We start from the raw sequence: 14,849 nt of genomic DNA on the forward strand, positions 1-14,849 counted from the left end.
ATGGATACAAAGTTTGGAGAAGAGCCCGAAAGAATGGCCATTCAGAGACTGCTTCATTTGGGGATCCAGCCCATATACATATAACCCTCAAACCCGGACAATATTGCTGATGCCAAGAAATGCATGCTGACAGCTGTCTCCTGAGAGGATCTGCCAGAGCATGACAAATACAGAGGCAGATGCTTGCAGCCAACCATTGAACTGAGAGCAGGGTCCACATTGGAGGAGTTAGAGAAAAGACTGAAGGAACTGAAGGGATTTGCAACCCCTAAGAACAACAATACCAACCAAACAGAGTTCCTAGGAACTAAACCATGATCTAAAGGGTACACATGGACAGACCCATGGCTCCAGCTGCATATGTAGCAGAGGATGGCCTTGTTGGGCATCAATGGGAGGAGAAGCCCTTGGTGCTCCCAAGGCTTGACCCTGCAGTGTAGGGGAATGTCAGGGCTGGGAGGCAGGAAGAGGTGGGTGGATGGTTGGAGGAACACCCTCATAGATGAAGGGGGAGGGGAGATGGGATATTGGGTTTATGGACAGGAAACTGGGAAAGGGGATAACATTTGAAATATAAATAAGAAAATATCAAAAAAACTTTCTATTTAAAAAAAAAAGACAGACAACTCTTGGACCCTAGGGTCTTCCTAGAATTCTTTGCCAATCTGGGCCTGTCTTTGGATCACTTGCTGGGTTTTCCAAAAATCACTTTTGCTCTAATTCTATTCCATAGTATTCATTTATAAAATGCCCTAAAGAAAGAATGTATAGAAGAAATTTTAATCCATCAAGGCAATGGCTAAAGCAGCATCAAATTCAGAGGATAATGTGATGAATTTACATCAGGTTAATTATATTATTATCTCTTAGACTTTTCATTTTTGTATGATTAGAACATTCAAATTTTATTTTTGGGCAATTTTCAAGGAAAAGTCTATTATCATTGCTATCATTATGTGATGTGATAGATGTCTTGAACTTATTTAATTGAAATTTCATATCTATCACTCCCAAAGCCAAAAGTTAAGGATGTCAACTCTTTAGGGACAGAAATTGTATTTGTTTTGTTCATCTATGTACTTTCTGAACCTTGTAAATTTCCTAACACAGACTAATTAAGTACTTGTTGAACAACTGGAATTCTAACACTCAAGATATAATTATAAACCTTGTAGAAAGATAGTGGTAGGTTCTACATCTCTTTCAAAATATGTAAATCAAAAATAGCTTGTATCTCAGGTCCCTAAATACTTCCAATTCTTGCACCAATTTTTATGTAAAAATCAAAGACTACCATTTATAGGGCAATTTCACTTTTTTGGTCTCGTTTTTCATTAATTCTTTTTTCTTTTTAAATTTTTTCTTGAATATTTTATGTATTTACATTTCAAATGTTATACCCTTACCCCCTCTCCCAGACCCCTTCCCCCTCCCCTAATTGATATATGTCTCAGAAGTTTATTATGCCTTTTTGATTTAGCATATACAATATAGGGGAGAATGAATGGCAGAGGGCTGTCAAAGCCCAGGATTCATGTGTTGGTTCTATGTGAGAGAAATTTGCTGTCTTACAAAGCAGGGGTAAAACCACAGACCAGCTGGGAGTTAAGTTTGAGAAGTCTTTTGCTAAGCAAATACATGAAAACTATGCATTTTCATCTTTTCCTTTTGGTTCTGTTATTATAATTATTAATTTGAACTACACATTTTATTCCATATGTGTTTATACAAAATGGTTCTAGATAGGACACTGTAGATATGCTTGAGGGATGTATGAATCTTGAACTTGTGTGCAAAGCTGTGTGTATATTTTTGCACTTGTGTATCTAGGGTTGAGAATTTTATAGCTGTCATCAGTATCTCAAAACATTTCTTTGACTTAAAAAAAGTATTACCCAGTCAATACTCCATTAAAGTTTGCAGTCAACTAACAGTAAAATGATGATATCTTGCTCTTGTTTATAAAGGAAAGAAGGGTTATCCTATGGATGAAAAACACTGTCTTTCTATATTATTCATACATTATCCAGGAGAGTAGATGAGTATCTCCTTGGATATTCATCAAACCCTACTTAGAATTTTAAAGCACTCTGAAGCAATGTCTAAGAGAAAAATAAATTTACATTTACAAAAATGTTTCAAATGAAAATCAAGTATGCCTATTGAAAAACAGTTTATTTCAAAACAAATTTTATTATCATGAAGACTTTAAAACCAAATCCCAAACCATCTTAAATAAATCCATATGAGGTTTCTACTAACACTAAGCTATTTTACTTTCTAAGGAAGTCTCTATCATTGATACTTTCGATGTGATATAAGCATGAACTATATGATTTTCATTCAAAGGGAAAATTAAATGCTTGCTCAACATTTTGTTTTCATCTTTCTAATAGCAACATCCAAAGTTTTAGTTTTTGTTTTTCAAGCATTATTTCTCTTACATTACCATCATGCTCAGTCATCTCTGTGAGATAAGTATGTGGCTTAAACAGTCAATCATATTATCTTCAAATTAAGATGCTTATTTCCAAGGCCAAAACCTGAGTTCTATCAATGGAGCTCACATAACGGAACATGATAACCACAGAGCTTCCAGGGACTAAGCCACTACCCAAAGACGATACATGGACTGACCCTGGACTCTGACCTCATAGGTAGCAATGAATATCCTAGTAAGAGCATCAGTGGAAGGGGAAGCCCTGGGTCCTGCTAAGAGTGAATCCCCAGTGAACTAGACTATGGGGGGGAGGGCGGCAATGGGGGGAGGGTTGGGAGGGGAACACCCATAAGGAAGGGGAGGGGGAGGGGGATGTTTGCCCGGAAACCGGGAAAGGGAATAACACTCGAAATGTATATAAGAAATACTCAAGTTAATAAGGATGGGGGGAAAAGAAATAGTTAACTACTTTAATTAAAAACTGAATAATCTTAAATAGTTACTCAAAAAAAGTTGTCTTATGGTCTCCATATATGTCCCATGTTATTTATATATGTTGCCACACTCAGAAAACAGTACATAAATGGAAAATTAAAAACTATTATGGGAAAGGATGCTTCTTTTGCAGTGTTGCAATGTTACTGGTGACTACTGACACATAATTAAGAATGAGAAGTATTGGAGGCTTCTTTGAGAAGCCACCACCCCTTAACAAAAAACATTAAAAAGAAAAGAAACCGTTCAGACAGAAAATTATTGAAAAGAATCCAAAAGAACTGTGATAAAATGCCAAAATTTATCTACTTACAATTGCTGGCTTCTGGTGGGGATTGGGGAGTGAGGAAGGACTCAGTTTTCATTGAGAGGTTTGCCACTGGGAGTTTGACCATGTTCCAAAGTGTACATGGGCAACACAAATTGGACTTGGTGTTGTGTTTGTTTATTGCTGTTTCGTTTTAGGGAGGGTACAAAGGGCAGGGTGAAGCTGAAGGGAATAGGGACTGAATATGATTGGGATCTACTATATGAAACTCAAAAATAAATAATAATAATAATAATATATTGAGAAAATGAAAAAACTATTAATAAAACAATCAATGGAGGTAAAAACTGGCATAATCAATTAACCAACTAAAATTAGTTAAACTATTATAAACAAAATATTCCCTAGAAAAGAGAAATAACTAGGTTTCAATTATCCTACGGGTCAGTATTTGAGAAGCCTTGAATCTTCTTGATATCGGGATCCCCAGATTTTCTCTTTTTATGCATCTTATAAAACTAAGACCTTAGGCCTGTCTTTTGATTTCTAATATATTGTTCAGTGGTGAACAATGATCTTTTCAAAGGACATATATAGTCTGATGCTATCAGTTTATTTTTCATAAATGGTGAGAACAGGTTAAACATGTAGTCTCAATTAGGTTTTGAGAACATGAGAAATTTGTTTGTCCCACAAGTCTCTGTTATATCATTTCTACCATGTGAAACAGTAAAGCATGCTGAATTTTTTAAGACTAAATGCACATGTCTCTGACTTTCAAAAGAACACAGATGTTTGAGAGGATTCCTGAAGGCTGGAATGGGGTAGAAAAATGGGATAAATACCCTGTTTGGCAGATCGACAGGTGTAAAATTGAGGAATGACCTCTCTCATCTCAAAGACTAATAAAGAGAGTATACCACAAAATACATAGTGCTGTGTATTTCTTTCTCCCCTAAAGTTGATATGAGCTTATCTGTCTGCTTTCCTTCTTACCTTCTGTTCTTTTTTACCAACTGTTCCGTTTCCCTTCTTTTCAAAATCTTTCATGGTTGAAATAGATATTCTATCTTTCATACTTGGAATATTTTACAGAACATTGTAAAAGTCTTGGCAGAAATGTGGGTTCAAGTTAGTTTTAGGCCAAGATTTTAAAAACAGTGTTCACCTTTAGTATTTTATAATCCAATTGCCATAGTGCAAACTTTCCACAATTCACTCTTGGAGAGATAAAAAATGTGGAAGAGCTTTGGTAGAAAAGATACTACATGGAAAAAGGGACATTTTAAAACCCACAAAACCAGAGCAAGTTTTAGATGAAGATCTCTCTCTCTCTCTCTCTCTCTCTCTCTCTCTCTCTCTCTCTCTCTCTCTCTCTCCCCCCCCCCCTACAAAATACAGAAAGATCTAAAGAACAATAGACTCCTATTCTTCAAACCGCTATGCTTCTTTAAAAGTGGAGAACTGAATCAGCATCTGGAATTTGAAAGGTCCTTGAAATAGCTATTCTGTGCAGGTCAGCAAGGGAGATCAAAAGGCAAAATAAATTGTAGAATGGTAATAATTGTACTCAATTTATATATAAGTGAAAAGGCTTTTTAACTGGACAAAAAGGGGGAAATGTTGTGGTTTGCCCTGGAGTTATCTATATTTTGATGCTAATTCCACTGCTCCAAGGACAGCTGCCTAGTCACATACTCAGGAATCAGGTGACTTCACCAGAACCTTCTCCCCATTGAATTTGTAAAGTACAGGTGAGGGGCAGGTACAGGATAGAAGGAGGCCTGTCATTGGAGGAGAAGGAAGGATGGGCGGGAGAGAAGTTTGAAGGAAGAGGAGGAGACTGGGGGAAAAAAGAAGAGACAGGAGAGAGGAGAGGGTGAGAAACCATGGCAGGTGATGTTAAGATTCTGCTCTGTGTATTTACAGGTTGTTATTACTGTTCCTAAGGGATGGATGGTACCGGGCTTTGTATGTTTAAATGGGCAATTATATCTTACCAACTGGATCTAAAAAAATGTAAAGTAAGTCATTCAGATGTAATGTTTAAATTCCAGAGAATGTGTGAGATCATCTATGAAAAGAGTGTAACATGACATGAGGACTATCTCTAAGCAGGAGTTTGCATACTCTTATATGAAAAGGCTAAGAAAAGAGTACAAGTCAGGAAAGGAGACCAAAAGAATATACTGAAGAGTGGCAAAGTAGCAGAAATAGTTAAAAAATTCACTAGGCTTCAGAGAGTTATCCTACGATGGAAAAACACAAGCTCCTTTGATTAATGTTGCCAAGAAATTGGGCACGATAATAAGATACAATATATGCCTGAAAGCACAATGAAAAATACTTCCAGAAGACTTAACATCATCAACATCATTTAGAGAATTAATTTTCTCAAAGAAGACATATTTGATGTTATTAACCTAACCATGTCATACCCATTTTGTCTTCTACTGGTAAATGCTTACACATTTTTTGATCTTGTGAAACATCATTTCAAGATAGAAAATGAATGATCGGAGATGTACAGTTTCAATGCAATTATAATGGTATGATTCATTGGAAGATCTTCTGTATACTGTGGGGATTTTTTTTTTTTGGCTCCCAGACTGGTCCAAGAGGAGTAAAAGTTTGAAGGAATAGATCATTTGACATTTAAATGTGACTTTTATAATAGTTAAGATTAATTGATAACAGTCTTGGGCATGGCATAAGGGAGGAATGACCCCATTGTATAACTATAGTATATAACTAGCAACATGAGACTTATTTCGAACCCAGTTTCTTTACATGGTGCCTAAATCTAAGTTAAAGTAAATCACAGAAAATTACAAATAGTAATTATATTTTAAATTTATTCAGTACTTTCAAGTTAATGAAAAATAAAAATAAAATTTATTTTATATTAAAAAATTCTTCAACATATTTTGTATGTCCAAACAGTAACATTTAAAATTATATATCCCACATAATTTTACTGCTCAATTCTCAAGACCATTGAGTGTGGTGGGAGGTAGCATAGTTAATGGAATGCTTGTTTAGGATACAGGAGGCCCGGGCCTCAACAATCAGCCTCACCTAAAACAGGTGTGGTGGTAGCACTGTGTAAGCCCAGCTCTCCAAAATTATAGGTAGGAGGATCTGAAGTTTAAGGTCATAATGAGTTTGAGGGCAGCCCCACTGTTATTTTATTTTTCTGATAACCTTCCACCTGAAATTCTTGATGATGAATTTGACATTAACACGAAGTGAAATAAGAGCAGCTAAACATCATTAACTGATTTTACTTCTTTTCCCTGTTGAATTCACAACAGAGAGGGAAGAGTCTGAAAGAATGGAAAGGTTGGTAGTGTTTCAGTCATTTGTGTATATTAGACATAATTGTGACACCATCCAGGTAAGGGGATTTATGGATTTAATTAACATAACATCTGTAAAATCTTTATTTCAATCTACGCAAAAATTAAGAGTGACCAAGAAAATCCCCCGGGCAACATAACAGTATATAGCTTATTTTACTGCAAAGTATTTCAAAACTTGTCAAGCTTAAATGTAAGTTATGAACTTTTATTTTAATTAAAAAGATGAATGCTCAGAACTTTGTCATATTTTTCTGTCAGTAATTTATTTCCTACAAGTTAATAAATCAATCAATAAATTAAAGATGCTGTCTATTCAGTGCAAAGATTATACTTTTACTTTAACATTGAAAATATATGCTTCTTTTTCAATTAAGTAATTTTAAGGTAGAGATAATCATTTCAAAACATTGTTCTTGGAAACATTTCCATAGTATTATAGTTTAGCTGAGAAAAGTAACCAATGTCTTGTCCTACTACTCTCCTATATGCATAGTAAATGTTTAGAAACAAATTTCTTAAACTGTAAACTGTGAAAAATTGTTCTACAAACAGAATTCCTGAATGGTCTTTTAGTTATAAAAATCAAGGTTATTACACATGGTATGCACTCATTGATAAGTGGCTATTAGCTCAAATGCTTGAATTACCCTAGATGCATAGAACACATGAAACTCAAGACAGATGATCAAAATGTGAATGCTTCACTCCTTCTTTAAAAGGGGGAACAAGAATACCCTTGGCAGGGAATAGAGAGGCAAAGATTAAAACAGACACAGAAGGAACACCCATTCAGAGCCTGCCCCACATGTGGCCCATACATATACAGCCACCCAATTAGACAAGATGGATGAAGCAAAGAAGTGCAGGCTGACAGGAGCCGGATGTAGATCGCTCCTGAGAGACACAGCCAGAATACAGCAAATACAGAGGCGAATGCCAGCAGCAAACCACTGAACTGAGAACGGGACCCCCGTTGAAGGAATCAGAGAAAGAACTGGAAGAGCTTGAAGGGGCTCGAGACCCCTTATGAACAACAATGCCAAGCAACTAGAGCTTCCAGGGACTAAGCCACTACCTAAAGACTATACATGGACTGACTCTGGACTCTGACCTCATAGGTAGCAATGAATATCCTAGTAAGATCACCAGTGGAAGGGGAAGCCCTTGGTCCTGCTAAGACTGAACCCCCAGTGAACGTGATTGTTGGGGGGAGGGCGGCAATGGGGGGAGGGAGGGGAGGGTACACCCATAAAGAAGGGGAGGGGGAGGGATTAGTGGGATGTTTGCCCGAAAACCGGGAAAGGGAATAACATTCGAAATGTAAATAAGAAATACTCAAGTTAATAAAAAAATCAAGGTTATTAATTAGTTATAAGAACAACCTATTGACCAGCTCTTTGATAAATTTGATTTTCAAATCCTGAATCATCCTCACCATTTTACTCAGTCTTAGGTGATGATTTTTTTCATTCAGGTATTTATTATGTACATTCATTTGTCTTTAGTTGATTGAGTTGTTTCTGCGTCATTTTAAAATTCCTTGAATTATTTAATGAAATTTTTTGTAGTTCTTTTAAGTTCCTTGCCTTGCAATTCATCTAGGTAATTTTCTTTGGAGAACATTTCTATAAGACTGGTGACTCTTTAAAGGCAGACACCATTTTGATCTTTTATATAGTTTATACTTTTTCCATAATGCCTTGACATGTTGATTTCTTTTATTAGTATTGTGCCTAATTTGCGCATGGCCTGCTGGGTTAGAGCACAGGTAGTTTGGAGGATTGAGCCTAAAACTTGGGTATGGCATGGGTAGAATGAAGAAAGATACACATGTGGGATGTGCCTCCTGGCCAAAGCCGATAAGCTTAAGTAGAGAGATTGAGGTCAGCAGAAGAACAAACTAAGCCGTTGGAAAGTAAATTATGGACTTTCGATATGGGGATTGTGAATAGTAATACAAATGAAATTACCACATTTAGGCTGCTAACATTCCCTCCAGACGTATATACTATTTAACAACAACAACAAAACACACAAACAAACAAAAAAAACCATAAAAACTAAAAGCCAGGCATGAGAAAATCCCTTGCTGAGTTGTTAGGGAAATTCAAGTAACTCTGCAGATAATATAGGCTATTGTTGCTTTTAGCAGTTGAAGTCCCTATTGCTGAATACACCATGCACTTAAACGTACAAGTTCCAGAGGTTCTGAACTAGATTTGAATAAAAACTTCCTTCTCGAGGACTAGCTTTCACAACTACACAGGATTAGTTAAGTTATGTATTTTATATGCAAACATATTACTATAACTTTAGTAAACAAGTATACATCATAACTTCATTCTAAATATAAATCTTTATTCCTACAGGAAAGCGTAACTCTCATCTGTCATCTAAGAAACTTCTCTTTGCAACAAAAGAAGAGTGTTATAGGAAGATACAACTGGTCAAAAGACAGAGAACAAATGAATTTTGTGTTCTCGGTATCAATCGATACATCTATAATGTATTCCCTGAACCAAAGTCTTGGGGAACATTGAAAAAACAAAAGGCAGAAACACTGTTGGAGACAGAAGACAAGGAAAACTCCTGTGCTGTTGTCTCATGAATGTGGCGGGGAATATCTACCTATGATACCTCAACAATAAGGCTACATCAGCAAGACTCAAAGAATGACAATATCAGTAGATATGTTAACACGGAAGGAAGAAATCTCATGAGGCCCTTCACATCAAACTAAGGCAACTAAAGAATACTGAGAGCTGGAGAAGGATTCCTCCCTAAAGATCATTCCTTTTTGAGTTTTGTGGATTGTATCTTGGGTATTCTGTAAGTTTTTCTTTAGCGAATATCCACCTATTAGTGAGTGCATACCATACATGTCCTTTGGGGTCTGAGTTACTTCACTCAGGATGGTATTTTTAGTTCCATCCATTTGCCTGCAAAACTCAGGATGTCCTTTTCTTAATAACTCAACAAGTACAACAAGCTGAAGGGTCCAAGGGAGGATAACTCAGTCCCACTTGGAAGGGAGAAGAAAGCAATCACGACAGGGGAGGGAGGGAGGTACCCGGGAGGGATAGGGGAGGGGGTGTTATGAAGAGTGGAGCACGATCTGATACTGGGTGTGGGAATAGGACTGAAGCCCTAAGGGATAGCAGAAAGAATGGAAACAGGCAACCTAAGAAAGTAAGAGGTTGGGGGAGCCCTCTAGAATGCTCTAGAAACCAGGGTGGTAAGATACTCTCAGGGATCAAAGGGGGGCACCTTAAAGGAAATGCCCTACAGTGGGGAGAGGTGACTTGTAGAGTCCACCTCCAGCAGAAAGACAGGTTATCAAGTGAGGGATGGGGTTGCTATCCCACAGTCAAAACTGTGACCCAGAATTGTTCTGGTCTGAAAGAACTACAGGGATGGAAATGGAGAGGAGCCTGAGAGAAAGAAGGTCCAGTGATAGGCCCAAAGTTGGATCTAGCTCAAGAGGAGACCCCAAGTTCTGACACTATTACTGAGGCTATGGAGTGTTCACAAAATGGGACCTATCATGACTGTCCTTTGAAAGACGGAACAAGCAGCTGAAAGAGTCAGATGAAGATATTTACACCCAACAAATGGACAGAAGCTGCTGACCCCTGTGGTCTAATTAGGGAAAAGTTGGAAGAAGCTGAGGAGGAGGGCCACCCTGTAGGAGGATCAGCAGTCTCAATTAACTTGGACCGGAGAACTCTCAGACACTGGACCACTGACCAGGCAGCATACACCAGCTGATATGAGGCTCCCAACACATATACAGCAGAGAATTGCTGGATCCAGGTTCAGTCAGAGAAGATGCACCTAACCTTCAAGAACCTGGAAGCCTCAGGGACTTTAGAGGTCTGGTGGGGTAGGGACATCCTCATGGAGGTAGGGGAGCAAGGAGGAGTTATGGGATGTGGAACAGTTGAAGGGTGGACCAGGAAGGGAATAAAATCTGGGGTGTAAAAAAGAAAATATTAATTAAAAAGAAGGGAAAAAAGATCATTCCTTCATTGGTTATCTAATAGCAATTGAAACCATCATATATAGAAGTAATACTAGATGCATTGAGCAGGTTATATTTACAAATGTATCCTTTAGATAAAGATTTCTTTAATTGAAGAGATTTTATAGAATTTCTAGCATCCATAGAAAGGTTTTCACACCCACACTATCTAGACATAGGTGTATTTCTGAGTTCACCTAGACAAACACACAGATAAATGAAGCCCATACCTTTATTTCTACAATTTTTGCCAGGAGTAAACAAAGAATAAAACTTTTTGATATCAATGAAGGAGCTGTTCTGCCAAAGGGCATGAGAGTCTTCATTTATTTGAGCTCAAAACTCGACAAGAAATGAAGACTGACAAATCAGATTCTTTGTTGTTGCCTACTCAAGGAAAATTAGATTTCAAAAGAACATTAATTTGTTTAGAGAAAATTTCAAATTGTCAGACACTAAAATCAAATTCTCAACCATTGTTGCCTACAGTGAGAAATAACATATTGACTTATTGATTACAAATTAATCAGAAGGGAAATAGAACATTGGTAGAAAGGAAAACTAAAAGTAGAAAAATAACTATACCACACACAATTTACTTGGTGCTTAGAATTATCCAAGGAAAAGGCACATCCAGAATTTGACCATTTATAGATTCTTTCTAAACATGGTAAAGTCATAATATATATATATATATATATACACACACATATATATATATAAAATATATATATATATGTGTGTGTCTGTGTTTGTGTCTGTGTGTCTGTGTGTGTCTCTCTGTGTGTGTCTTTGTGTGTGTTTGTGTGTGTATGTGTGTGTATGTATGTGTATAAAGTGAACAACCATTAGAACATTTTATTTAACTTATGAACAAATGAGCAGGCATTATAAATTTTTATAAATTATCCAATGAATCAATAGTAGAATACTAATTAATGACATTTAAACTGAATATTTACTCATGATAGGAATGTTTTAAATATATAAAGTGGTTAAGAACAGATGTAGGGAGAAGAAACAGTGTAGTTGGTATGAATTTATTAAAGCAGAGATTATTCATGAAAAACTGAAGAGCAATGAGAGAAATAAGAAAGAAATATAAAAACAGCAATTGTGAATATTCTGATTTCATTTACTATTCATTATGACCTGCTTCAATATCAGGAAAATGACTAGGAGCACAAATTACTAACAATTGTTCTGATTCTTCCTGTAGGGTAGATGTATTTTGCTCTCTCTTGCAGACAGTAGTTAAATAAGCAAAAAATGATAAATTACAGAAGTAGGACCTGAAAATATATTGTTATAAAACAGTATTAGTTATATATAAGCTATTCTGTGGAATTAGAAAATTTAAGTAGTTATAATTTATTAATGACTAAGTGTACACTTAACTTTCTCAATGAGATGCAATGAGCAAACACAATAATCAATTACACTCTAAAACAATGTACTTAATCTGCCTAAAATCATATATTTGAAAGAGTGAAATAGCAATATGTCAAAATGCCACACCAAAAAATGCTCAAAGGAGATGAATACATCATGCAGGATCCTTTTTGTTTCCTCTATTTCTTCTTTCTTGTGATTCTTCATCCCTCTCACTGTCATGGTGAAGGAAGCTGTCTCGGCCTTTCAGCAGTATTAAAGAGGATTTAAAGAATGAGGAAAATTCTTCCAGGGCTATATTTAGGTCTGTTATGAAAACATGCTTATAAAAATGGAATAAGCCTTTCTGGCAACATAATTATGACTAAACTTATGGTGCTTGGAGTTTGCTTATAAGGTCCTTTCAGGGTTGGATTGCTTAGAGGATCAGCTAGGATACCACCATCACTTTATTCAGCTGTGCCTGTGGGAATCATAGGAAAAATGATGGTGATGAGCAGCATAGCAAATGTCTAACCCAGCTCCTTGTCAAATGCCCTTCCACACGGAAGAATTCTTAACTCAGGCTATTACACATGGCAGTATAAGCCTTCCTGACCCAGGAAAGCATCCATCCATACAAACATAGTGCTCTCATTGCTTTTTGATTAGTGAATAAGCCTAAAAGAACCCAGTGCTGTTTCTTATGTAATTTTGTAAAATCTGTTTTTACTGATTAATTTTGACAATTTCATACATGTATATAATTTTTTATAAACTTTAAATGTATAAGCTGGGGTTATATTTGTCCAATTTATTGGAAGTCTCTACTAGTCAATTTCTATTATTACTTGATTTTGTCCTATGAACTAACCCATAGATTATAATTTTAGGAGAATTATTCAAATATGTTAACTTTCACCAAACAATATTGCTAGTAAACCAGAGTGTATTCCGAGAAATTACTGAGTTCTGACTTAAACACTGTGCCACTTCAACGGCGAACTATCGTCTTCTGCATGCTTCAAAAGACTGTATATAATTAGAAACAATGGTCTGAGAGTAAAAGTAAAAGTACATGTAAAATAGTTTGGTATGGAAAAATACAGTTAACAAAAACCTTCATGAAATCAGGAATGTGGTCTGTTTGTATAAATTTATGTCCAGGACCTAGAACAATGATTGACAAGGTAGATGTCCAAAAGCTATGAGTATTTGTACTGAATGAAAATAAGTAAACACATCATCTTAAAGGATGATTCTGAATCAAGTATGTGTATGACTTTAGAGAGTGCTAGCAGTTGAATTGAGAAGAAAGACACCATTCATATTAGAATCTTTGCCTTTGACAAGACAGGTTGAAACCTAAGAACAAGTCCTGATTAGGACTTGTGATGACCAAACATTAATACTTTTCCAAATGGCCAAAGATATTGTTAATATTCAGTCTTATTCTAAGTAGGTGAACGTATAAGTCTGCAGTCTTATCTGGAGATAGTATTAGTGCTAGTGATCCAAGGGCTAAATTTAAAACAGAAATGGTTACTCTTGGGTGGCATAAATCATTTTCAGAGTATTTTCTTTAGCTTTCTCCAAATAATATTTAATTCAACTAGAATAAATTATCAGACCTGGAGTTGTTGACTCAGATATGTAAGTACTTTATTGAATTATGTGCAATTTAACACAGCCAGTGCCTGTTTTTGATTCTCCTTAACCTTGTATTAACAACTATCATCTGCCAAGCCTCCTAGATGATATCTAGATTCTTAAGACTAGGAAAAAAATAAGCAAGCAGCCAGCAGATGTCAAGCTTTTGAAATGCCCAATAATTGCCTTGTTTTTCAAACTCTGTTTCTTAACACTACATAGTAATTTAATGACACCCTCAAATGTGCACTCTATTGGAAAATATCACAAGGTGTCTACTTTGATCTCCCTCAAAGGATTTCTGAGAGCATTCCACTCATTTGGTGAGTTTAGGCAGGATAGTCAGGCAAGGATGAAGTAGAGTACGCAGAGGTGCCAGAGTTAGCATGAATACAACTTGTTGGTAGAGAAGATCTACCAAATAAGGCTGATCAGAAATGGCTGGCATCACAGGGGCAGATGTAGAGGGCACCTCAAATCATATGAAAGTAAACTATAAATCATTACAATACAAGATGCACACTATTTGGTAGAAATTTCAAATATTCATGAGGCATATGATCAATGAAGTCATATGGAGAACTGAATATAACAGACCAAGAAAGTCCTCACTATGTACATAAAATTCAACCTTCCAAAAATATGACATAAAAGCTAGAATATTTGGTTCAACATGGCCCTTGAGTTTTTGAAGTTTTTCTCTGCTCCTGGCCTCCTTTCTAGGAAGCAACATTTTTCTTACTCAGTTATCTTGTTTTCCTTACCTTTAGCTACATAACTCTGTACAATTCTCTGTATAGGAACACAAGAATCTGGAATTCTCAGAAATTCCAGCAAACCTCAATACCTGACAACATCACACAGTATTTCTGATACTGCTGTTTCTATTTGGAAAATAGTATGTATATCATTTCCCAGGATACATGCCAAATAAAAAGAAGCAAAAAACAAACAAACAAGAAATAAGTAAATATTGGTGAAAATTAAAGAGAATTAGAACCCTGGGACACTTTTGCTAGGATTAAGAAAATGATCGAGCTTTTCTAGGAAACAATATAAAATCTTCTCTGTTATTTAAAAAGAGATCTATGAAATTATCTATGCATAAAGTCCAATTCTGATTATATTTGAAATAATTGAAATTGGAATCTTTATCATTATCATATTATTGTTTGTATTATTATGAATATTGTCAACATTTCTGTGATTGTCACACCATTAATCATATTATTAAGAGGTCTA

General features: G+C 36.0%; 1 protein-coding gene across 2 annotated transcripts in view; it reads right to left on the reverse strand.

Moving 5' to 3' along the window:
- Window positions 1–14,849, reverse strand: part of Il1rapl1 (interleukin 1 receptor accessory protein-like 1) — a 1,504,708-nt gene that overhangs the window by 408,206 nt on the left and 1,081,653 nt on the right.

Source organism: Rattus norvegicus, chromosome X, assembly GCF_036323735.1.
Source record: "Rattus norvegicus strain BN/NHsdMcwi chromosome X, GRCr8, whole genome shotgun sequence".
NCBI classification, from domain to species: Eukaryota; Metazoa; Chordata; class Mammalia; order Rodentia; family Muridae; genus Rattus; species Rattus norvegicus.